Consider the following 26,873-nt stretch of genomic DNA (forward strand, 5'->3'; position numbering starts at 1 on the left):
CCAGAAATGTTCCTCCTTCCCAAAAATAGAAACACGATCTAAGGTCCACTAAGACATCATTTTCATCTCTCAGAGTGGCACCCAGTGTGGGGAGACAGCCAGTTGTGCAGTGCTGATGACTTTGAAAACCATTCAGCTGGGAAGGGGCGGGGCTAGCGGTAGTCACTGACTTCACAAATGCTATTGACCCAATGATACGACTTCTAAGGACTCTTCCCCCACATGAGAAATGAGGGATGTGAGATCCATTATTATACTGGTTTTAAAAGCAAAGGGCAGAGAACACCAGAAATGAGCATCCAAAGAGAGATGCTAAAATAAGTCAGGTGTGTGCATGTAGAATTACATCATACAAGCAGAAAGAAGCAGGGAGTCACTCGTGATGTACCTGACATGAAATGGCTGCCAGAGTGTAGAGTAAAGAAATCCAGATAGTCTTTAGTGTGACGTCAATGCCTGATCTTGTGGGGAAGTGAAGAGATGTCTATAAGGGGAAGTAGACATACGTGTATACACATCATATATGTGTATCCATAAGGTATCCGAGAGGAATACATGAGATACTAATTGTGTTGCTTGCTTCTGGCTCTGGGAACCTCCTTGCTGGGAGAGAGACACAAGACGGGAAGGCAATGAGATGGCTCACTGGGTAAAAGTTCTTGTCACCAAGCCAGAAAATGTGAGTTCTGTCCTAGGGACCCACGTGATGTAAGGGGAGAACTGACAACATCAAGATGTCCTCCATCTGCAGCGCGTGTGCTCATGCTGAGGTAAATAAATACACTTTTAAATTTTAAAAAATAAGTGGGGCAGGAAACTCACTATACCAAACCCTTTGGAAAGTTGGAAATATACAATATACTATAGGATCCTCTCTGTTACCCCCCTCCAGGCCCACGGAGCGCATGCACAAATCCCCCACCAAAAAAGAAGAAGAAGAACTAACAGAACAGTAGAGAGAAGATGAACTGGCTATGATGGGAGCGGAGAATATGCAGTTAGCCTAGAAAGCAGAACTTGGTGGTGGAACCTCTCGGGAAGGAGACAGAGCTATAGGGTGGAAGCCAACAAAGACACTGAAGGGTCAAACACTGATGTGCAGGTGGGGCCTATGGCTGTGTTTGTCAGATCAACAGGGCCCCTGGGAAGGCTGGGTGTGGTTCTGTTCAGTGTGGAAGTGTGGAAGAACTCAACTTACAGGAGAGAATGAGATGTGCAAGGCTGGGGACAATCAATGCTTTTGAAAAAGAAGAGAAAAAAGTAAAAGCTCAGGCCCAGAGTGATGGCTCAGCAGTTAAGAGTGTTGGCTGCTCTTCCAGGGGACCCTGGTTCAGTTCTCAGCATCCACATGGCAGCTACATCTGCCTGTAACGCCAGTTCCAGGGATTCCAACTCCTTCAGGGTAATGCACATAAAGTACATTTAAGTAAATTATTAGAAAGGAATGAAGGAAGAAAGGGAAGAAGGGAGGGAGGGAGGAAGGAAGGAAGGAAGAAAGAAAGAGAGAGAAAGAAAGAAAGAAAGAAAGAAAGAAAGAAAGAAAGAAAAAAGTGGAGGATCTGCAGATGGCAGAATGGCATATTCCATCTCCCTCTCTCCTCTTCCTTCCCATCCTCCTGCAACCTCTTCTCTTCTCCTTTATTTCCCCGGATTTCTTTTTTCCTCTGTAATCCTCTCTCCTCTTCTCCATCTTTCTCCTCTATCCTCTTTCACTTTTATCCATCACCCAACCTCCTCCTCCTGCTCTGTACAGTCCTCACTTTCTGAAACAGAAGCTGTTTGTGCCTGCTCAGCAATGACAAGCCACTGAAGAAGAATCCATATGAGCTGCCAGAGGTAGCATGGACTATCGGGGAGAAAGTGCCTTAAACATAAAATCACATCATGGCTGGTTTCAGCTCAGAATTCTACAAGATTCTCAAAGAAGAATTAATACCAATACTCCTCAAATTATTCTACACAATAAAAACAGAAGGAACATTGCCATACTCTTTTATGAGGTTACAATTACCCTGATACCCAAACCACAGAAAGACATTACTAAGAAAGAGAATTATAGACCAGTCTCACTCATGAACATTGATGCAAAAATACTAAATAAAATACTGGCAAATCAAATCCAAGAACACATCAGAACCATCATCCACCATGATCAAGTTGGCTTCATACCAGAGATACAGGAATGGTTCAACATATGAAAATGTTGTCAAAAAAAAAAAAAAAAAGAAAATGTTGTCAACGTGATCTACCATATAAACAAACAAAAAAATAAAAACCACATGATCATCTCATCAGATGCTGAGAAAGCTTTCAACAAAATAAAACATCCCTTCATGATAAAGGTCTTTGAGAGAGCAGGGATACAAGCAACATACCTAAACATAATAAAGGCAATATACAGCAAGCCAACAGCCAACATCAAACTAAATGGAGAGAAACTCCCAGTGATCCCACTGAAATCAGGAACAAGACAAGGTTGTCCACTCTCTCCATATCTATTCAATATAGTTCTTGAGGTCCTAGTTAGAGCAATAAGACATCAAAAGGAGATCAAGGGGATACAAATCGGAAAAGAAGAAGTCAACTCTCACTATTTGCTGATGATATGATAGTTTACATAAGAGACCACAAAAATTCTACCAAGGAACTTCTACAACTCATAAACACTTTCAGTAATGTAGCAGGACACAAGATTAACTAAAAAAAAAAGTCAGTAGCCCTCCTGTACACAGATGATAAAAGGGCTGGGGAAGAAATCAGAGAATCAACACCCTTCACAATAGCCACGAATAGCATAAAATATCTCAGAGTAACTCTGACCAAACAAGTGGAAGACTTGTATGACAAGAAATTTAAATCTTTGAAGAAAGAAATGGAAGAAGACACCAGAAAGTGGAACGATCTCCCAGGCTCTTGGGTAGGTAGAATTAACATAGTAAAAATGGCAATCTTACCAAAAAGCAATCTACAGATTCAATGCAATTCCCATCAAAATCCCAACAAATTCTGTACAGACCTCGAAAGAATGGTATTCAACTTCATATGGAAAAGCAAAAAACCCAGGATAACCAAAATAATCCTGTACAGTAAAAGAACTTCTGGAGGCATCACAATTCCTGACTTCAAACTCTACTACAGAGATACAGTACTGAAACCAGCCTGGTATTGGCATAAGAATAGACAGGAGGACCAATGATGCCGAATTGAAGACCCAGATATTAATCCACACACCTTCAAACTCCTGATTTTTGACAAAGAAACAAAAATATCAAATGGAAAAAAGAAAGCATATTTAACAAATGGTGTTGGCATAACTGTGTATCAACATGTAGAAAAATGAAAATAGACCCATATCTATCACCATGCAAAAAACTCAAGTCCAAATGGATCAAAGACCTCAACATAAAGCCTGTAACACTGAACCTTATAGAAGAGAAAGTGGGAAATACACTTGAACGCATTGGCACAGGAGACTACTTCCTAAATATAACCCCAGCAGCACAAACACTGAGAGAAACAATTAATAAATGGGACCTCCCGAAGCTGAAAAGCTTCCGTAAAGCAAAGAACACAGTCAACAAGACAAAATGACAGCCTACAGAATGGGAAAAGACCTTTACTAACCCCACATCAGACAGAGGTCTGATCTCCAAAATTTACAAAGAACTCAAGAAATTGGTCATCAAAAGAACACATAATCCAATAAAAAATTGGAGTACAGACCTAAACAGAGAACTCTCAACAGAGGAATCTAAAATGGCTGAAAGACACTTAAGGAAATGTTCAACATCCTTAGTCATCAGAGAAATGCAAATCAAAACAACTCTGAGATTCCATCTTACACCTGTAAGAATGGCCAAGATCAAAAACACTGATGACAACTCATGCTGGGGAGGTTGTGGGGTAAAGGGAACACTTCTGCATTGCTGGTGGGAATGCAAGCTGGTACAGCCTCTTTGGATGTCAGTGTGGTGATTTCTCGAAAATTAGGAAACAACCTTCCTCAAGACCCAGTAATACCACTTTTGGGTATATATCCAAAGGATGCTCAATTGTGCCACAAGGACATGTGCTCAACTATGTTCATAGCAGCATTGTTTGTCATAGCCAGAACCTGGAAACAACCTAAATGCCCCTCGACCAAAGAACAGATAAGGAAAATGTGGTACATTTACACAATGGAGTACTACACAGCAGAAAAAAATAACAACAGCTTGAATTTTTCAGGAAAATAGATGGAACTAGAAAACATCATTTTGAGTGAGGTAACGCATACACAGAAAGACAATTATCACATGTACTCATTCATAAGTGGGCTTTAAACATAAAGCAAAGAAAACCAGCCCACAAATCATAATCCCAGAGAACTTAGACAACAATGAGGACCCTAAGAGAGACATACATAGATCTAATCTACATGGGAAGTAGAAGAAGACAAGATCTCCAGAGTATATTGGGAGCATGGGAACCTTGGGGGAGGGTTGAAGGGGAGGGGAGAGGCAGGGAGGGAAGCATAGAAAAATGTAGAGCTCAATAAAAATAAAAAAAAGTCACATCATGGCTGACACTTTTGATGTGTTTGAAATTCTGACACAGCACAAGGGCTTGGCTGTTTTGTCTCTGTTCTACGATATCTAGGCCTCTGTTGGGGGTGTCCTCCAAAACAGACGATGGCTTCAGCTGTAATGGGTCTTAATAGTTCCTGTGAGCAAGACAACTCCTTCATTTGCACGGCTGCCAACTTGGCTGGGTGGCTGGGATTGTGGGGAACTGGTAAGCATCACCTTCACTTGGCTAGTTTTGTCTTCCCAACAGCAGGATAGTTCCAGGCTATGCATGACCAGGAGAGTCATTTTGGTGGTGGTGGTGAGGGGACCGGTAGTGTTTGCTGGCAGTGGAGGCATTATCGGAGTTTGGCTACCACAGGCTAGAGTGAGTGAGTTGGGGCTGGGGAGGTGGTTCAGTCTGCACAGTGCTTGCTGCCCAAGTATGAGGCTGCATTCAGTCCCCAGTACCCAGGCAAAAGGCCAGCACAGCACTTATGAGTGCAGAGCGGGTGAGGCTGGAGGCTCTCTCGGCTCCCTGGCTAACCAATCTAGCAAATCAACAAGGTTCAGTGAGTAGGCCTGTTTCCAGAACTAAAGTGGAGAGCTGCTAAGGAAGACTGACACTCTAGTTTCTACGTACATACACATATTTCTGTGAACACACACACACACACACACACACACACACACACACAAGAAGGGAAGGAAGGAAGGAAGGAAGGAAGAAAGAAAGGAAGGAAGGAAGGAAGGAAGGAAGGAAGGAAAGAAGGAAGGCAGGCAGGCAGGCAGGCAGGCAGGCATTGTTTTAGTGAAAGCCAGCAGGTTTAAGATTCCAAACTTTGTCAGCTGGGGCACTAACTTGGCAGGAAGGGGCCCCAGGTGAGGATAACTAGCTCTCAGTGAAAAATATCCGATGCTCGGGTTTTCGGGTGATAAGGGAAATAAGGTCTTCTCCTTTCATGAAAAGGATCATGGGGGCCCCATAGAAAGTGAGATTTGAACTATATATGAGGAGAGAGGGAGGAAAAAAAGAAAAAGAAAAACCAAACAAACAAAAAACTAGCACAGGGATAAGTGATTTGTACATTTTCACTGACAGCCCTATTGAATCCCAGTAGCAAGAAGCCAGAAAATGGGGGGTGGGTGTTGTAGGAACTGCTTGTTCATTTCCAGGCTGCCCAGATTCCTGAAATAATCACACAGAAACCATTTTATTTAAATCACTGCTTGGCCCATTAGCTCTAGCTTCTTATTGGCTAACTCTTATATCTTAATTTAACCCATTTCTAGTAATCTGTGTATTGCCACGAGACTGTGGCTTACCCAGTGTCTGTGTCCGTCAGGGCTACATGGCTGCTCTCTAACTCTGCCTCCTTTCTCCCAGCATTCAATTTAGTTTTCCCCGTCTACCTAAGTTCTGCCCTGCTCTGTTACAGGTCCAAAGCAGTTTCTTTATTCACCGATGGTAGTCACAGCACACAGAAGGGAAATCCCACACCAACTGGGAATGTAGCTAAATTGGTAGAGATATTGCCTAGTGCCTTAGGGTTTCTATTGCTGTGATGAAATACCATAACCAAAGAAACTTGGGGAGGAAAGGGAATATTTGAATTATATATCCACATCAGAGTTATCATCAAAGGAAGTCAGAACAGAAACTCAAGCAGGGTAGAAACCTGGAGGCAGAAGCTCATGCAGAGGCCATGGAGAGGTGCTACTTACTGGCTTGCTCCCTATGACTTGCTTAGCCTGTTTTCTTACAGAACTTAGGACCACCAGCCCAGATGTGGCCCCACCCACAATGGCTGAGTCTGTCCTAATAAACCACTAATTAAGAAAATGCCCTATAGGCTTGCCTATAGCCTGATCTTAAGGAGACATTTTCTTAATTGGGGTTCCCTCCTCACAAATAACTTCAGCTTGGGTCAGGTTGATATAACACCATCCAGTACACCTAGTATACACTAAGCTCTGGATTGGATGCTGTGTTTTGATGGAGCTGGGTTTACCATGGAAGATGGATATGAAAGAGACCTTGTGTCTAGTGGTTAAGTGTGTGAACATTCTAGCTTTGAACACTGGGCTCATCATGTTCTTCCTGAAGGATGTGGGTACATTGTTCAAACTTTGCTCTTCTCACTTTTCTGTTTCTAACCAGTGTGCTAATAGCAATATCTTTGGTAAGGATTGAATAAGCTAATGACTTCTGAAAACTGGTTCACAGTAAGTGCTAAACTTATTTGTGGCTATCTCTAAATAATTGATTGCATGTATTCTGTCATGAATTTCACAGCCTCTGGGCAACTTCTGCCTCTGGATAGCAAACACTAGGGTCCAGGGATATAGAGAGGAGGCTGGTGTGTGCCCAGCTTTCACAGAGTTCCTAGGCTGCATGTTAGATATGCATCTCTAAGACAGTATTGAAAATTCACCAACCCTGATCCTGGAGCGAGAGTGGGTCGGGGTAGTGTTTCCAGTTTTCAGCTTGAAGAAACTTCCTAGCTTTAGGCACGTCAGAGACCTAGTATGGCTAGGGAATGGGGTGAAAGGTTTTGAGGGGGTAGTTCAGAATAGTCTCAAGAGAACCTTGATTGTCAGCCAGAAGATCTGGGAGGTTACTTGTGGGTGACAAAGAGTTAATAAGTGTGTATCAAGAGAGGGGATGGCCAGGCAGTGGTGGTGCACACCTTTAATCCCAGCACTTGCGAGGCAGAGGCAGGTGGATCTCCAGATTTAAGACCATCCTGGTCTACACAGTGAGTTCCAGGACAGCCAGGGCTACACAGAGAAATCCTGTCTCAAAAAGCAAAGCAAAGCAAACAAAGCCAACCAAACAACCAACCAACCAAACAAACAAACAAACAGAACAACAAAAAGGGAAGGCCTTGGCTAGAAAGCCCCCCAGAAAGCTCTGGCACTCGCTGGATGGGCAGGCGCAGCACTGAAAAACTTGGAAACTCAAGTTCAAGATAGAGATGTCCTGGGGATGGTGCCAACTCAAGGGGTTGGTGCTAGTTTATACGAAGAGCCTAAACTTGAACCGTGTTAGATAGAGCATCTTGAACAATCCCACAAAGGGTAGATGGGTGTGTGGCAGGTCTGAAGATGGGTCTAGGAGGACTCTGGTACTCAGTGGTAACCGAGTTCACAGGAGTGGTGAAGTTATACAGGCAGAATCAGGAGCAAGACAGCCCTGGGAAGAGAATGCTAAAGGTTGAATATATCCCTTCTAGAACTTTGTTTGTTGGAAACTTACAGAGTCACATGTTAACATATTCAGAGGAATGTCATATGGAAGACTGTTGGGATCAGATGAGGGTCAGGAAGGTGGGGCCCCATGACAGTATTAGTGGCTTTTTAAAAAGAGGAAAACTGGTGCTGGCATCACTGTACGCTACCCTCTGCCATGCTTGGGTGCAGCAGGAAGATCATCACCAGAATCTAGTACCAATTTCTTCTTCTTCCTTGCCTCCAGAACTATGAGCACAATATATTCTATTACTTCTTAACTACCCAGTGTGTCTTATAACAACTTGACCTAGGATAAAGTCATTTAGGAAGAGGGAATCTCAGCTGAGAAAATGCATCCGCAAGCTTTGCCTGGGGGCAAGCCTGGACTGTGTTTCCTTGGCTGATAATTGATGTAGGAGGGCCCAGCCTACTGAGGGCGGTTGGTGGTAGATGGTATAGGAAAGCTGACTGAGCAAAAAGAGGAGGAACAAGCTAGTAAACAGAGTTCCTCTATGGTTGCTGCTTAGGTTCCTGCCTTGAGTTCCTGCCCTGACTTCTCTCAGTGATAGAGTGTGGCCTGAGAGTTGGAAGCACAAATAAACCCTGTCTTCCCCAAGTTTCTTTTGGTCAGAGTATTGTATCACAGCAATAAACCCTAACTAAGATACTTTAACTTTAGATATTTTTTTTTTTCGTATCGACAAAGATCAAACAACCTTGTTCTTAGACAGAGGTCTGCAAAGCATCCACGGTCCACATTTCTCGTGTATTTACATTTTCAGGTAACTGATTTCCTTCCTAAGGAAGCCTCCCTTTCAGTTCCTGTCTGCTTGTCTTGAGTCTGGGCTGATGGGCTGCCTCAGCATAAAGTAATGGACAAGGGTTCATAGTCTTTCACTGCAGCCTTATCATACCAAGGCTTTGGCAGGACCCTGGGACAGTTTTCTTATCTCTACAGTGTTGTGCCAAGTTGACATCAAACTTTATCACCTGCTTCCACTCCAATTTTGGTGCTTTTTCTAGTTCATGTTTGCTAATTTGACAAATACTCTGACAGAAAGAGGCACAGAGCAGGAGAGGGTTTATTTGGCTTACAGTTCTAGGTTACAATCCATGATCTGGGGGAACTCAAGCTAGTCATACCACATCCACAGCCAAGAACAGAGAGACAATAAATGCATCCTGCATGCTTGCTGCTTGTGCTCAGCTAGCTTTCTCCATTCTTACACACTTAAGCGCCCAGTCTAGGGAATGGTGCCACCTATATTCAGGATGGGTCTTCCTATCTCCAATAACAATCAACCCTGCAAACCAAACATGTCTATAGGCCAATCTGATCTATATTATTCTTGGTTGAGATCCTCTTTCCAGGGGACTCTAGGCTGTGCCAAGTTGACAGTTAAAGTAACTATCACAGTACTACAAACAGAAGGAAGCTGTGCCAGCCAGCCTCATTTTTTAGGTCTCATCTAAACCCTCCTCTGTCTTTGAAGAGCTGGACAGTCAGCCATTATTTTATTACTAGGTTCTAGGTCAATTTAGTGATAGAGAGAGTGAGCAGATCTTAATGCAGTGAACACAACCAGGTAATCAATCTCTTTTGTGGTTCAACCCACAAAACTCTTCTGTTCCCCATAAGTATCAATTAGGGAACTGATAGACAGGGGTGAGGATGAAATGGACCAATAATGCCTGAATCATCATGCGCAAGAGATCCAGTGCCAGTGGAGTATAGTGGAAGGAGCGACAGGGAGCAGAAAGTTCCCTCCGCCCCTCCCCATGCTAAGTGTCTTCAGAAAAGTGTCTAGGACACAGGACACAGTGTGGTCTTGGGCCCGGTTACTAGTTGTTGGGTTGAGTTTACTGGTTGGCAACTTAGGTCTACATTGCCTGCTTTCATGACCTTCTTTCTGTACCAGGGGCTAGATACCGGAGAACTATGTTTTCAAAGTTCTTTGAATAAATCTTATACTATTTCAACAGAGGCAATGGTAAGATTCAGAGATGCAAACGAAGCAGCAGCTACATCATTCTCCTCCAGATGTGTTAGGCAGATTGGTGAGATAGGGCAGAGAGACTTTAAAATCACTGCAGTGCTGGAGGACACATCTGTGGTCCTCACAGCAATGCCTGTTGTTCTTGTGATGTCTTCCTGGAAGTTTGTGCAGAACCTTCCTACTTTATGGGTACCAGCACTGTTCATCTGTCTTGCTGACCCTAATGTTCTGTAAGTCCTGTATCTAGCAGGTTCTTCACAAGAAAACCACCCTGCCACTTAGTTACTTAAAGTAATGTCACCACACTGTGGGTCAGAGCCTGGGCTGGGCTCAACAGGTGGCTTCTCTGGTCTTGGTGGAGCATGCTTCTGAATCTGCTACAGTGTAGACTAGTTGCTGATCGGCTGGACCTTCTCTCATTTGGTAGCAGCAACTGAGCTTGGTTCATGCCACTGTGCAGGGGTCCAGGAGGGCCAGTGAGAAAATGCCAGGTCTCTTGAGGTTTCAGCTTAGAAGTTGTATGGCATCTGTCATATTTTCTTGAGCAAACTAAGTCACGTGGCCTGCCCCCATCTAAAAATTCACATCACATTAGATGCACAAAGGAGGGAAATCAAAGCCAATGTTATAATTAACCTACTTCTTATGGAAACCCCTCTCCGGCTCGAAAGACCCAGGAAGTTCCTGTTCTCCTGACAGGTATAGAATCACTCTGCATCCAGAAGGCAATCAGAGATGGGAGGCAGCTACACTCTTTTATCATCCGTGGCTTTGCCTTCCAGTTTCAGTTACCTGTGGTTAACCACGTTCTGAAATTATTAGATGGAAAATTCCAGGCATAAACGTTTCAAATCATGTGCTATTCTGAGTAGCGTGAAGCAACCTGTGCTTTGCCAGGGATGGGATTGGCTCCTTTGTCCAGTGTATCCACACTGTAGGCGCTACCCTCCCACTAGTCACCGCCACCTCAGTTCTCAGGCAACTGCTGCATTATTGAAGTGCTTGTGTTCAAGAATAGTACAATAGGATGTCTTTGATGGGGGCAAAGAGCACGTTTGGTTTAACTTAGTTACGTGATGTTAAGCCGCTGTAGATTCCCCTTGGTTAATATTGTTGATCTATCCTTGGCTGTGCCTCACCTTGCAGAGCCCCTTGCTTTTCTCTGGAAAGTGGATGAAACTAGACTCACTGTGAACAAAGCAATGGTTGTAAAAGAAGTCTGAGTGAGCTCATGGCCATGGCCCGTGTTTGTGTAAAACCTCCCACCCAGGGGCCTGATGGAGCACGGCCAAGGGACAGGAATCTCCTAGTGGGAGAGAAACTGGAGAGATGTTTGTCAGTGTTTCTCTAACCATCCAAGTTCCCTGGAACATTTGGGGACGTAAAAGTCAAGAACGGACTGCCAGCCAAACCTTCCATTTGAGGCCTCTGTGCTGTACTCAATCCAGAGTTTGGGAAAAGCCTAGAATCACTAGAGCCAAGACAAATCGGAGGGCTGGCATTTCCTTTCCACTCCTCCCATCTGCCCTCTTGGCTCTGGGTGTGGTGAGGCTGGTCCTGGCTTACAGCTTCCCCAGCCTCATGGGCACAGTCGCTTGCAGGACCACTCCCCAGCTCCTTGCTACACCCCAGCCCCAGCTGGATGTGAGTCACAGGGATAATGCGCTTGTAAATAAATTCCTGCTGTCTCAGCTCATGGAGGTGGAGGTTAGGCTGGGGATGTGGCCAGGGCAGGCAGAGGGAGCCAAGGTCCAGAGATGCAAATGTCTTCTCTCTTCTCCCCAGGGCACACATGCTGAGGGTGATGAAAGCGTAAGAGATCCTGAGACTCCTCCTTTGGCATGTCACACAGGGCAGAGAGCCTGGATCCACACTTCCATAGCCTGGTCTGTTTTCAGAGTCCAGCCCTGGGGGAGGTTGATGTCTGGAATCCAGGCTCTGCGCATGCAGTAGGGTGTAACCAGGCAAGGCTGGGCAGCAGCTCCTGAGAATCAGGGAATGGCCTCAGAATTGCTGGGCTCTGCCATTAGGCTGCAAGGGAAGAGGGAAAGAGAGCACGCTTCCCTTTGATGGGAATGCACTACAGGCTCAGGAACTCCCAATACACATCAAAGGGCAGAAGCGCCAGATAGAGGCCAGGGGCTGATTAGATTTTTTTTTTTTTTTTTTTTTTGAGATCCTGTCACAGAGCCATTGGTCTCTGAACTATGTGGAAGGCAACCATTCCACCTTGGTGTCTGGCGGTGTTTGTTTGCCCTTAGATCCTTCTAGCAGCTTTTCATCACGCCTGGAATAAAGTCACAGAAGGGTTTCCCAAACCAACAGTAACACCATCCTCACCAGTATTCGCTGTGCTCTCTGCACCTGCCTTCCACCCTGCTCCTCAAATCCTTTGCAACAGGATAGGCGGAGCTGTGCTGCAGTAACGCACGGGCCCTTGGTCTCCGCGGCTTCTATCTTTCTGTATGTGCTTTTTCTTCATGCAACATGTGATGGGGGTTTGCAGTCTTTCGCACTGTCCGGTGGCCCAGAGATTCAGGCTCCCTCCCAGACTTGCTTTCTTCCTTTTGCTTATTTTTCTCTTTACCATCTAATGTTACTTAGCTGTTCCATTACCCACCCCTTGACTCAGCAATCCAGGGTCCTTTCGTGTATGATACTGCTTTCTCTAAGTGCAGCTTCTGGGGCTGGCAGATGACTCAGTGGTTAAGAGCATTTACAGAAGACCTGGGTTCAGTTCTCCGAATCTACACAGAGGCTCAAAACCATTTGTAAGTTCAGTTCCAGGGAATCTAACTGATACCCTCTAGCCTCCAGGGGTACCAGGCATGCACATGGTAGGACATACATTCATGGAGGGAAAACACTCATACATAGAAAATAAAAAATAACAGAAATAAAACAGGTTTTTGAAATATGGTTTCTAAAGTGTCCAAGGGGGTAAATGTATTAGGTTCAGAATTGGCACTAGGCATTATGTTCACAGTCTGTTTAGTAAAACTAGTGACAGAGCCAAAATACAAAGGCAGAAGAGCCGAGCAGCAGACTGAGGAGCATGGGGTTTGTGGGAAGCTAGTCACCTCTGTTATGTCTTCCTGCATCTGCCAGAGTGTTGAGTGGCAAGGAGTGGAAAGGGACTTTGGGTGCTCCAAGTGGAGAAGAAATGTACCAAAATAACATTATGGAGGTAAGTGAATGTTCTAGATGGCAGAAGAAAAACAAACAAACTTGGTGCTATCCAACTAGAGACAACACATGACCAAGTCACACTAAAGAGTACCTCTGTCATTCCTAGTGAGCAAGGACACTGAGTCAATCCCTGCAGGCAGTGTTGGCTCTAGACTTGGATTCCACCAGGAGCCATAGCAGCAGCTGCCCTCTGCAGACTTGATTTGGCCACTGCACAGGACCTCCCTGTCTACCTGTAGCCTGCCGAGCTGCTGTTTCTTTGTGTTGTTCCTCCTGTTCAGTCTGGAGTCAACGTATCTGTTGGGGGAGCCTAGCTACTAGGGAGGTTGACAAAGCCAGTGTCTCCCATCTTTTGTCTTAATGTAGGAAGGAGGTCCTAGCTCATAAAAGGAACCCTAACTAAGGGACTATTGATTCACAGTGCAATGGTGGTCTTGGCACTTGTTGCTCCTACTGGCTACAGATGCATCTCCAGATGTCCTCCAAATGGCTCGCTTCTCAGCTCTGATGCTAAAATCTTAGCTTGCTTTAATTCTTCACAGTGTTTAGCCTTGCCTCATTTATTCATTTGGTTACAGTCTTACTCACTTTTCTATTACCTGTGAAAAAACACCATAAACAAGGCATCTCTTAGGAAAGAAAACATTTAGCTGGGGGCGAGTTTACAGTTTCAGAGGCTTAGTCCATTATCATTTTGACAACGATCCGGAGCAGTAGCTGAGAGCTGTATCCTGGTCTTCAGGCTGAGAGGCTCTGAGACTCTGGGCTACACACGAAACCTCAAAGCCTACTCTCAGTGATGTGCTTTCTCCCACAAGATCGCAGCTCCTAATTCTTTTAATCCTTTAAAATAGGGTCACTCCCTGATGACTAAACATTCAAATGTATGAGTCGATGGGAGATATCCTTAGTCAAACAACCCATAGTTGCCCATTTCATTTAGGCCGACCCTGTAAGTGGCACAAAGCACAGACCACGGTGTCTGTCAGTTCAACTCATGGCTCTGCCACGCACTGGCTGTATGACCTTGGGCAGCTTCCTTGACTCTGTAGTGCCTCCTGTTCCTACTTTCACCAGTGGTATATGCACACATGTCTGGGGGCCTAGGGTTGGGCTGATGTGTCTGTCTGATGCATACGGATCTCTACCTTTATAATCTATCTATGGACTCACAGTCTATTATGGGCAAATGTCTCTTTCTTACTTCCCAGCTGTCCCAAGGCTATGAGAGGTAAGAAAATAGGCTCCAGAGCATCACAAGAAGCAATATAGAATGTAGTTCCAGTCTTCTTCTCACAGATCCCCTTACTGCGCTGTGAGTTTTGGGGTGCGCAGGCTATTTCTCTAGTGACTGAGATTCTATCATATTCTTTAGGATGGGTATCCTCAACTTACACAGTTCCTGGTTGTGATTATACTTATCCTATCCCTGGCTGTGATCACATCCCAGAAAGAAGGGACTCGGGCAGAGTGTGACTTCCAGTGACAGGGAGAAGGCAATTAAGCTCCCAAAGGCTCATCACACTGCTTAGAGAGGTCAGGACAAGGGCAGATACCAAGAATAAAGATGCCACAGCAGGAAGGCAGGCATCTCTTGGCTCCAGAAACATGCATGGAGCAAATAACCCCTCTACCTGCCTTCTATGCATGGCTGAAATACCACAAGGAGAGGGTCTATACTCCCAGGCCCATGGGGACGTTGGAAGGTCGTGCACAGGTGGTCATCTGGGAATTAGAAGGAGGCCTTTTTTGGCCTTCTAGGCTTGGCTTCCTTTCCTTAGTGACAGGAAACTTCAGGCTTGAAGGCTTTGATGGGGAAAACAGAACAGAGCTGTGTTTGTTAGCTTCTTGTTGCTGTGACAAAATGCCTGGCAGGAACAAGGGAAGAGCAGGAAGGACTTATTGTGTCTTACTACAGCGGTAAAGGTAGCGGAGCAGAGCTGGGCAGCTCTCAGCCTCCAGGGAGAAGAGCGAAACAGCCCGAGAAGAGGCTGAAAACTCTCCCCGGGACATCCCTTCACTGGCCTGCTCTCTCCAGCAGCGGCTATTGTAGATGGAAGGCAAGTGACCTGATTGGATTCCAATCACACCAGGGATGGAACTTGAACTATGTGTTTCAGATGTTAGGAAGCACTCTTCCTGCCTATATCCTTAACTCAAAGGCTCTACAAAGCAAGTGGGGTCGATCTGGCCAGCTGGCAGTGATTAACAGACCTTTAGAAAGAGTGGTTCTCAACTTGTGGTCATGACCCCTTGGGAGTCACCTATCAGACATCCTGCATATCAGATATTTACATTATGATTCATAACAGTAGCAAAATTACAGCTATGGAGTAGCAACAAAAATAATTTTATGGTTGGGGGTCACCACGACACAAGGAGGTGTATTAAAGGGTCACAGCTCTAGGAAAGGGAGAACCACTGTTTTAGAACATCTCAAGCCTGGCTCGTCTTGAATTTACTGAATCCACAGAGACTGATGATTTTAGAGGTGACTGTTTGGAGGATCTAAAAAGAAAGAAAGAAAGAAAGAAAGAAAGAAAGAAAGAAAGAAAGAAAGAAAGAAAAGAAAAGAAAACCAGTCATCAGTATCTGAGCCTCTCTGAAGTCATAGCTCACCTGGACATTCATTGCCTGTTTGAGGTGGAGGCAGTAAAACCAGAGGTTAAAACCCATGAGATGCAAGTGGCAGGCCCTTGGGTATCAACTTGACTCCGCTCCAGTCTGGTGACACAACAGGCAACTGGCATCCAAACTTCTCTCAGCTGGCAGGCTCCTCCCTTCTCTTGAGCTATTTGGACCAATTGGACCACTGCTCAACTGCTACATCACTCCTGCTCCGCAGCCCTTCTCTCCATCCTCAGACCTGGGGAAGCCTCCCTGAGCTGCCGAGGCACGGCTTTCATCAGCTCCTTCCAGGACCTACATCCAGACACATCTGTATGAAGCCCAGGATCAGCCAGTTTAAAGATGAGTTTTCTATGGAAACAATGGCCCTGATCATTTTACTTACACATTGAGGAAGGTGTTGGAGCGGGAGGAGGGGTTTACAAGCCTTTCTGAAGTCGATTGAGTCCAGCTCTTCACTAACTGTGGTTTTGGATAAGTCACTCGCTGCATGTATCAGCACCACTAATATTACAGTAGATTAGAGCTGGAAGCCTGGCTCAGGCAACAAAGATGCGAGGAATCCTGCCCCATCCATCTCCTAGCTGCAAGGACTCGAGCAGAATTTGCTCGTTTCTGTTTTGAGTATGTTTTAAATTCTGCACTCTTCCTGCTTTCCTTAGTGGCAGTGATAATAGTGGCTACTTACAGGACTCTCAGGACCCCCGTGTGTCCATTACAGTAGCAATAATGATCCTTTACAAATGCCAGACCCCTGCCTGCTCTGTGGTCCTGCTGATTTCTGTCTATATAACAGTCTGAGGCCATCATTTCCCTGCTTGATAGATGAAAAGAGGAAGAAGGTGGGGAGGAAAGGAGCTTTCCCAAAGCTTCAAGGTGCCTACTGAGTGTTGGATATGGGGCTATAAACGAAGGTCTACCCAAGGGCCTGGCCCAAAAACTGCGCAGTCAGAGGAAATGGCCATTTTCTTCCTTGACTGTGAAAGGGAGGGGTCGGGTGGATGAGCAGAACAGTGTAGATCTTTCAATAGCTCAATTCTGCCTTGAACACACAGGGTGATGCTCCCTGACTGCCCAGGCCTTTGCTCAGTACAAAGCCCAAGGACTCACCCACCTAGTTCTGAAGTCTGGAAAATTACCTACCAACCATTCTTTAAAATATTCGTTTATTGCTTTTTGTTATAGCATTTGCTATTGGAAATATAGGAAAGAAAAAAAAGAGAAAAGTTGGAAATTGGCTGTAATCCCACTACCCGGATTTTAACCTACTGGTCAACATGTTCTTGTATTCTCCTCCAGGTCTTTTCCAGAGCACAAATATGTCCAATGTGTTCGGACATTTGGGGCACACCTTGTTTTCTGCCCTTTGTTGTTCCCCTCGGATTAAAATGTCATCTGCATCCCTACCAGCTCGCTCACCACTTATTTCTCATGGTGACACAGTGCTCCTGCATTCTGGGGATCTCCTTGTGGTTGCTGGATGATACAAGGGAAATCGGGGTCCCCCCACGGATTCTTAGTCTTATTAACACAAGGATTTAAGAAGAACTCAAATGGAAACTCAAGGATGGTTTTATTAGAGTTTAAAAGAAAAACAAAACAAACAGAAACCAGAGTGGGCCAACTGTAAAAATGTAGCAGTTACCTGGAGGAAGAGAAGGGAGGAGAGATGGAGAAACACCTTGCCATTTAAACACGGAAGTCAGCCATGTGGCAGACAAGGGAGGCTTTAGGGAAAGATTAAGAATGTCCCAAATGGTGGGGGGAACTCAAAGTGTTAAGGAAAGCATGCTTAGAGGGAAGAGAGAAATGAGAAGAGGAAAAGAGAGGCCTTTCTGAATGGTTTAGCAGCATGACTGAGTGTACCTCAGTAAAGCGCTACCCTAGGTGTGGGGATTCTGGGCAGGAAAGGACAGATGCTCATTTAAGGACACCTTACAGGATCTCCGTACACTGCCCATCCCTTTAGTGTGGCTTAAGGTGAGTCTGCTCTCCTAGGAAGTGGTCTCTTGGCTAAATGATTGCTTTGGTTCAACTAGAATGTGAGGTCCCAGCTCAGGCCAGAGATTTTATTCTCTTGAGTAGAAGGAATTCTTCTCTACTCTATAGTCAACTGTTATGGATACCGTAGTTCCTATGGTTGGCTCTTTAGGTTATTCCCAAGAACGTGCCATCATGTCTTAAAAAACAGTAACAGGAACCAAAGATGTAGGTCACTTGGTAAGTGCTTGCCTAGCATGCAGGAGGCCCTGGACTGGACCTCCAGAATGGCACAGACTGGGTGTGGTGGTGCGCACATGTAATCCCAGCACTTCGGAGGAAGCAGTAAATTCCGGGTAGGTAGTTCATGGTAACTCTTGACTAGCTGGTGAGTCAGAGGCCAGCCTGGATTGCATGACTTCAGTCTCAAAAAGAACAATAGAAAGTAGTTACAGGAAATTGCAGTTAGGATATGCTAAACACTGAGTGATGGCCATGTATTTTGAAGGGTGATGGGTGAAGCTTTAAGGGGTAACTGAGGTTGGATCCAGGTCTTGAGAGAAGGCATGGATTTCTACCAGGTGAGAGAGTGATTTGGCACCAGGGAAATCACTACAGGAAGCCCTACAGGTACCCAGGCCAGGGGCAGCAAGTGTCTAGGTTATACAGAGGAAGCGCTCCAACGAGGGTTGGGGGAAGAGGAGGCTTGCTCCTAGGGAGGACAGCAGGTGCCAGTCAGACAGCAGGGAATGCGACAAACAATGGGGAACCACTTTGACAATGGGGACAGACAATGAGGATGTTGGAGCTGGCAGAACATGAGTATGTCTGGTATTAGGTCCTTACTATAGGAATAGCTATGAAAGACTTAATGGACAGGGAATGATCTCAGAGGCAGGGAGACCTCCTGTGTTAGGAGGTGGGATTCAAATCAAAAGGAGTCTATGAAACCTGAATGCGAGGGATAGGCCCCTGCATGCATTGGCTCCCTAAGAGAGGAGCCCACTGTCCTATTTGTAGGCAGGGTTCTGGGGAAGAGTCCATGGGCTGCATGCCGCTGAGTTAACTGGCCCTCCAACAAGGCTGGCTCGTCCATCCAGGCATCAGAGCCAGTTATTACTACTGCTGGGGCGAGGCAAAAATACATCACAACCAGAGCCGCAAGAGCTCTAACCGACTGAATAGTTCCCGGGTTGGCTTCACATTTTAGGAAGCCGCTCTACACTCTGGAGAAGGGACCTGCTGCAAGGGAATGGGTGGGGGGTGAGTAAGGCTTTGGTAGTGACATCATCATGAGCCTCCTGGAAACTCTTTTACATCTGCCCACTGGGGTGCAGCTGGGAGGGGTAATATTTTTCCCAAACAGCCTAGGTTTTCCAGTGATGCCCAGGAAGCCTACAGGGTAGGAAAGCTGGGCTTCAAATGTCAGCACAGTGGGAGGAAAACAGCAGGGGCCAGGGTTGTCAGAACTGGCTGATTTGCTTAGAATCGGCCCCACATCTTCATTCCTGGTAGTTTCTTTGGTTCTATATTTTACTTTTTTTGCATGTGGTGTTTGTCTACATGTTCGTGTGTATTAGTGTGTGTGTGTGTGTGTATGTGTGTGTGTGTGTATGTGTTTGTGTGTGTGTGTACATGTGTCTGTGGAGGCAAGCAGTCAATGCTGGATGTTTTCCCTAGTTACCCTTTGTCTTGTTTTTGGAGACAGGGCCTCTCACTGAGTTCAGTGATGGAGCTGGGCTGGCTGGAATCCAGCAAGCCACCGACAGCACCCTGCCACACACACATTTACACTTGGATTATAGGCTCATACTGCCACACCTGCCACAGGCACACACGGTCACACTTGGCTTTTTACTTGGCTCTGGTGATCCAAACTCAGGTCCTCTTGCTTGTGTGGTTAAAAACACTTTGCTTCCATGAGAGGGCTGAGGGAGTGACTACCTTCCTGGTGCAGCTAAGGGAGGCTGTGGAGCTGAGGATGGCTGCTATCCAGGAGTGGGACGACGGGAGGGGGGCTAGTAGAGAGGCCATGGGGTGCTGCTAGCTCCTCCCATGCTCCTCCTTTCTCCTTGGTGAGGGCTTTCTCTGCTTTCTCCTCCAACAAGGAGGAGAATTACTGCCCTGGATTACCAGGCCTGGGTCTCACATGACTTCCTAAGAAACTGGTCCAGATAGTCCCCAGATCACTGAGAGCTCTGTTGCCTCAGTTGGAGGCTCTGGTTACACAGGTGTAGTAGATTCAGCCCCTCACCCATCTGTCTCCTCTTTCTGGTGCAACAAGAAGATTCTGCAGAGATTGCACATTATTGATTCACTCACCCTATGCCCATGGGGCGTCCATTATGTGTTGGGCACTGGGTTAAGTATTAGGGATACTAAGGCAAATAAACTACACTTTATAAGACTCACAGCGGGATGGCAAGCCAGGAGCTGCAGACACCAACAACAGAATAGATTCATGGTGTCAATTGCTGGGGAGACCAGGGTATTTGAGAAAGGATAGTTGGAGGGATCCTTCTGTGGGGTTAGAAGACTGCACATGCATGCATGAGTGTGTGCGCGTGTGTGTGTGGTCTGTATGTATGTATGTGTGTGGGCTGAGACCCACAGAATGGTTGGAGTTACTCAAGCAAGGGTTACAGAGTTGAAGGCACATCTAAGGTATGGGACACACAGACATGGGGGACTTGAGGAGTGCCGATGGCTGAGTAGGAGGGTGAGGGCCAGGATGGGAGGTTTCTGCCCTGAGTGAAGATGAAACATAAGCAGAGAAGAACCTTTGGAATGGTGCCAAGGTGCCAGATGTGGCTGGAGAACTGGTTCAGTGATTAAGAGAGCTGGGTGCCCTTATACAGGACCAAAATTTTGTTCCTAGTACACACATCAAACAGCTTGCCAAGACCTGTATCCTCTGCTGGCCTCCACAGGGACCTGCACACATGTGACATACATCCACACACACAAGTGAAAAATTTAAAAGTCATTAAGAAAGTAAAGGGCTACCTAGACCTGCTTCCTGACCTCCAGGACCTAGGAGAAATGTGTGTGGACCAAGGACACCAGAGATCCACTTTCTTCCTCAGCTTTGGGAGACTCTTGGGACCCACCCTGGGCAATTGTCTAGCTGAAAATTCTCCCAAGGGCTCATGCATTGAGAGCTTGGTCCCCAGCTGGTGGTGCTATTCAAATGCTATGGAAATGTTAGGAAGTGGGACATAGTTGAAGAACATTAGATTGTTAGGGAAGGTTCTTTGGGGGGTGTAGTCTGTCCACTGATACCACCTTCTCCTCTCATTTTCTGGCTGTGGGTGGGTGGGGACCGCTTTATTCTACTATATCCTACCCACTGTGGCATCCCGCCTCATCACAGGCGCAGAGCAATGGGAAGAAAAGACCATGGACCAAGCTCTCTGAAACTCTGAACTTATCTTTCTTCCTTTTAGGCATTGTTTGGGTTTGTCCTCTGGGTATTTTGTAACAGAAATGGAACTTGACTAGGGTGGACAGAAGCAGCTAGCACACTGGGTTCATGACCACCAGCCCTTGCTATGCACAGGCCATCAGCTTCAGATGGGATCACATTAGGTCAGTGTGGACGAGGATCCGATGGCTTAGTGTCTTCACAGAAGCTTGCTGTCTCAGCTAGGTGGACTAGCCAGTGAGTTCCAGGAATTCTCCTGTCTCTGCCAACCCAGTGCTGAATGTTCAGACTCATCCTGGGCTCCTGGCTTTTTGCAAGAGGATCTGAGCCTGGGTCCTCATCCTTTTGCAACCAGCACTTTACTGACTGAGTCTGTGATAGCCTATGACCTTTAGGGCATAGGATCAAGGTGATGAACTCCAGTCAGTATCACAGGCTCTGCAGATTCAATGTGAGGACCAGTTTTTCTGTTGAGATCCCCGGGATAGTGCGTATTTAAATCCCTCAACATTTTGAATAGCAGGGACTAGAAATTGCTGACATCAGATGATTGGGCTTGTTTACATATTTCCAAAATCTCCATAGTAAACACAAACTAAAGCCACAGAGATCTTAGATTTACAAAGAAAAATAGAAAGAGTAGATGATCTCTGCTTTATTCTTATGTGTGGGTAACCTTGGAGAAGTCACTTGACCACTGGGATCCTTGGCCTTTTCTGTTTGGTGCAAGCCCCACAGGCTGGTAGAGTTAGTTCATACTGGGGGTATGTGGGTATGGCAGGCACATAGTAGGCAAGTGGGAAACATTCACTTTGCATTGCCATTTTCCAGGTGCCTTTCAGAAGCCCAAGGGAAGGCCTGCTTCCTTTCTGGCTGAATAGGGTTGAGAAGAGGCCCAGAGCAGGCACAACATGCCCAGCATCCAAAGCTAATAAGCTAAGCAGAGACCTACTTCTGGTGGTGCTTAGGGCCTTTGTCATAGGAAGAAAAGGGGAGGAAGAAGAAGGCACTGTGGGCTGACCCTGGTCAGCAGTGGTCACTTGTGTTTGCTCAGCTGCAGGGTGCAGGTGGCAGGAGCTGGCACCGAGTGCCGGCTGTCTAGCTTTCAAAGGTGACAAGTCTGAGGTGACGGATGGTCCCTGGGGTCTGCTGCTCCACATGCATGGTTGATTTAAGGACCACAAAGATCTGACACACCAGGCTGTGGAAGAAACCAGAGCAAAATAAAGGGAGGCCAAGTGGGAGGCCTGCCTTCCTCTATTCTCAGCTGCTCTGGTCTGGATGGTTCCCAGAAAGCTGTGGTTCTGACTTCTGGCCAAGGGTTCTGGTGCCCCTGGAGTTCTGGGGTTAGCCAGGATCAAGGAAGTACTCCCAAGGTGTGAGCCAGCATCGGCATGAGCCAGGGAATTATGGAGAAAGAGGGGTAAGGAACAGATGCGGGACCCACATCCCAGCTGTCTAGCCTTCCATTCCATGGAGCTGTGTGGAGGTGGGCAGGGCTCTAGGCTGTATTCCACACAGAAGTACCTGTGAAGAAAGAAGACACAAGCCACCCAAACAGAGGTGGGTAACCAAGGCAGGGCCTGCCATCAGAGGCCAGAAATGAATCTGGGACTCTGACGAAGGGCACAACTTACCCAGATGGTTCCAACGGAGAGAGAGGCTCACTATACGGGCAGGGCCCTGGGGACACTGATAAGAGGGTGGCACCCTTACACTGGTGGCCTTAGGATGCCGTGCCTGTCCTAACGCTTGAAGGGAACTGAGGGAAAGGTGTAGGTAAGCAAAAGATCTCGTAGGATCCCACGTCAATGTCTCCTGCAGCCACTGCCTGGGAGGTGGCTGAGCAAAAATACAAAGGAAAGAAATGTTCCCCCTTTCCATTCTACCTCCACACATCAACAGCTGACATGACAAAAGGGGGCAGGAGGTGAGGGGACATCCACTGCCAGGGAGGTCAGTCACCTGCACAGTCACCGAAGCACAGCCTTGTTCAGTCCATCAGACTGGGGTTTGCCACTGGAGCCACCCTCCAGTGTAGTGGGTCAGCTCAAGGAAGGCTCAGTTCCCTGTCATGTTGCGTGTGAGCTGGAGGTTGGCTCGCACCCAGATTCTCTTTCTCCTCACTCTGGGATTCTGGCTGTCAGAGCTACCATTCCACAAGGCATCTCTAGGCACCAGGAAGGAGGGGAGAGCAGCCTCGGTGGGGTTCTTTCTGAGGGTTATAAGTCTAGCTCGAGCTTGAGTTGAATCTGAGTACCTTGGCCATGGTTTTAAATCGTAGAGGACCCTGGGAGTGATTGTAACTCACAGTGAACACTGAGAGTCTCTTGGAGGAGGGAAAAGGCTAAGTGGGGAAGTCAAAATCAGCTTTAGATGGATCCTTTAAAGGGCACAGACTCTGTGTGGAAGAATTGAAAGTTCATTTGCAATCTAGGGCTCAGGATGGAAATAGATAGAATACTTGCTTAGCATGTGTGGGGCCCTGGGTTCGAGTCCTAGTACCTACAAAGCCAGGCATGTTGAAACATGCCTGTAACCAGAGCATTCTGGAGGTGGAGCAGAGAGATCCAAAGCTCAGAATCATCCTCAGCTAGTTATTGAGTTTGACGTTAGCCTGAGCTACATGAGACCCTGTCTCAGGAAAAAAATGTTTCTCTACAATTCATAAGATATAGACAAAGGAAGAAGATGGGGCTCATCTCTAGCTGTCTAGTCTGAAAAAACCATCACTTACAGTTTGGCATGTTGGCTTCCCTCCTCCCATGACAGGCACATGCCTGTCTCTTACGGCAATACCACAGTTAGATCATGTATGATGCTTACACTAGTAAAAATATATTTGTGACAATGATACTCTGCTTACTGATCTTAGGGAAATATGGTTATTTTCTATATAAACATGTGAGTTATGTTACTATTGAATGGATTTGTTCTTGTAATGCTAAGAGAAGTTCTTAGCTAAGTATTAAAATTAAAAAATCAATCAATCAATCAATCAATCAATCAATCAATTGCAAGCAAGCAAGCAAGCAAGCAAGATCGTGTTGGCCAGAGGGGAAACTAACCACACGAGTTGGATTCCCAGAATCCACAAAAAGGTGGAAGGAGAGAAGTGCCCCTCCAGCGTTGTTCTGGCCTCCCCATGAACACGGTGACATGTGTTCCACTTCTCACTAATAAAACTCTTAAAAATTCTAGAAACAGAGCAGAATAAGTGTGTGTATAAATCTAGTTGCATTTGTCAGAGATGACACGGTAATCACTGTGGATGGGTGATTACCCACTGTCGGTGGATCTTCAATTCCCTTCTATTTTTCCACATTTATAAACAGTGCTGTGGAGAACATCATTATAGCAATTTATTTTTCCAATTCTTAATTATTTCTTTCTGAGGAACTCTTAGGCTGAAGGATTTGTGCAAACTACAGCCCCCAAATGCTGACAAAGCAAATTTTATGTTCCCTTTTCATCGTCTGGGGCTGCAAGGGCAGGCTCTTTCCAGCCACCAGAGGGGAAAGATCTCTCCTGGCCAGCAGCTTTTCCTAAGTCACATACCTCAGGCTGGAGGTGACAAACCTGCTGAGACACCAATACCTTCTTTTTTAACCTTAAGTGTTTAAAAATATTTGAATCAGGAACCAAATTTGTATGAGGGTTCATTTTACACACACAAAGCCGAACTTCTGGTGGCTACATGTGAAGAAGGGTGGTGTGCACACTCCCTCTAGCCGGACACACATTTTCACAGTTATTCACAGTCCCTGCCTCCCCCTGTTGTCACCCAGCCTTGCTGCAGTCACTTATTTCCTGCCTTGTCCTAGGCTCTGCTAACCTGTTCCTCTCCATCTCTTTTTCTCCATGTAAGACTGGCCCACCAGCAAAGAAACCCCATGCTTTTCATTCTGATTAACTACAGAATTAATTTTTTAAAAAACAAATCCTATTTGTAATAATAACATTCAAGTTAATCATTTTGGAAACTGCCTCAGAGAAAGCCCCGAATGTCTTTAACCAATATAAAATACCATGAATCACTTTGGACTCCACAGTGCATTATGTGTTTAAAAACAGAAAATTAGGCACAGGAGAATTCATCTTAACTTCATTATATATGAAATATTAATTCTCCTCTGGCTTTCATATTATTTACATATTTAATAACATGTTAGCTACACTCTTTGAGAGCGATTAGAGGCCAGCAGCTGTCTCCTGCTTCAGCCTTGAAGAGGCCACGACAATGTGACGCAGCATGGGGAGTGAGGCCACTGTCTCCATCCTGTTCCCACGAGTCATGTCGTTTAACCATACATACCCTGTGGCAGTGGATAGCAGTGGCTTTGACCTGGTGAGAAGGCCCTTCTTTCGTCTCTGTTGTCTCTTTCTCTGCATTGGCAGGGAAGAAGGCAGCATAGCCATTTTAACCTAAAAAGAAAGAGTGATTCTGTATTTGAGGGTTCTTTTTTTTTTGCCTTTCCCTTTTCCTTTTCTTGATACAGGGTCTCTCTTGTGTGGGTCTTACGTTTCCTATGTAGCCGAGGATGACTTTTAAACTTCCAGTTCTGTCTTCCTGGTGCTGAGATTACAGAGGTACCCCCCCCCCCCACACACACACACACCACACCCTGTTTATAGAGTGCTGGGAACTAAACTCGGGTTTTCATGCACACTAGGCAAGCACATTATCAACTAAATTACACCCCCAGTCCCTTGTTTCACCTTTCTTAGCTTCTCTCAGAACTTCAGGCTTCTCATCAGAGGGATGGTAGTAGGATTCTGCTGAAGGCAACAGGGATTTTTGTGGATGAACATATAAGCCCACACCGGACACAGTGCAGCTGCCTGATTGGAGCGGCATCCTTCCTTGATACTGTGATGAATGGAACCTTGGATCTCTATGCCACTCTTGTTAGGTACCCAGAACCTAGTATGTGACCCTAACATTATGTTGCTGAGACCACAGGAGGCATGGGATAAGGAACTGGAAAGAGGAGGCATGGACGTAGAGTTGGTGACAAACTTGAAGCAGAAGATGACAGCGAGCAAGCGTGGCACAGAAGTGAGGGCTGTGGAGCTGAGTTGGCTTTTTCTGTGGGCGGGGGGGGGTGGGCTTTTTCAAGAGAGGCTTTGGGGAAGCAATGGAGAGGGGTATGATCTGCTGGAGTCTCTAGCCTGATAGCCCACAAGGCAGACATCTTGTCTGGCCTATAATGGGATCAAATACTACTGTCGCTTTTGTTAACTTTAAATATCTGTGCTTTCGGGGTTCCTTGTTTTTTCCTACTCCATTTTTTAATCTACCATCTGCTCCTACTCACAACAAAGCCTTTCCTTATGATTTAAGGAAGAGGGAGAGTTTTGGCTTTGGCTGCAGGTGTGCACCTTGTGACTTCCATTTCAGGCTGCCATCACTTGGCCTGAGGCCTTTGGAGAAGCTAGGTTCAGGTCTTGGGGATGAATGGAAAATACTGTAGATTGCAGAGCAGGGCAGGAAAGTCTAGGGATTCTGAGCATCATATGAGAAGAAGCCAGGGCAACGTGGCTGAGAGTGTAGCTAGATCAGTCACTGACTGGTCACATCATCCCATGGCTTCAATGAAGCCACACTGTAGGAGGAGGGAAGCTGTGCCTGTCCCTGGGACACTGACACACTGACATGTTCCCTACTCATTTTTTGAGTTATTGCAAAGACCATTATCTGCAGAATTCCTGGGGCTTCTCCAATAGGGCTAGTCGGTTATCCTGGGTGAGAGCAAGCAGCTTGAGTAGCATCCTCGGGAGATGGACTGTGTGCCTTTCACCCCAGACAAGTCCATCAGGATTAATAACCCACTAATGAACGCAGGATAAATTAAAGATGGTTGGTCACCTGTTGTA

Source organism: Arvicola amphibius, chromosome 12 (genome assembly GCF_903992535.2).
Source record: "Arvicola amphibius chromosome 12, mArvAmp1.2, whole genome shotgun sequence".
In the NCBI taxonomy this organism is placed as follows: domain Eukaryota; kingdom Metazoa; phylum Chordata; class Mammalia; order Rodentia; family Cricetidae; genus Arvicola; species Arvicola amphibius.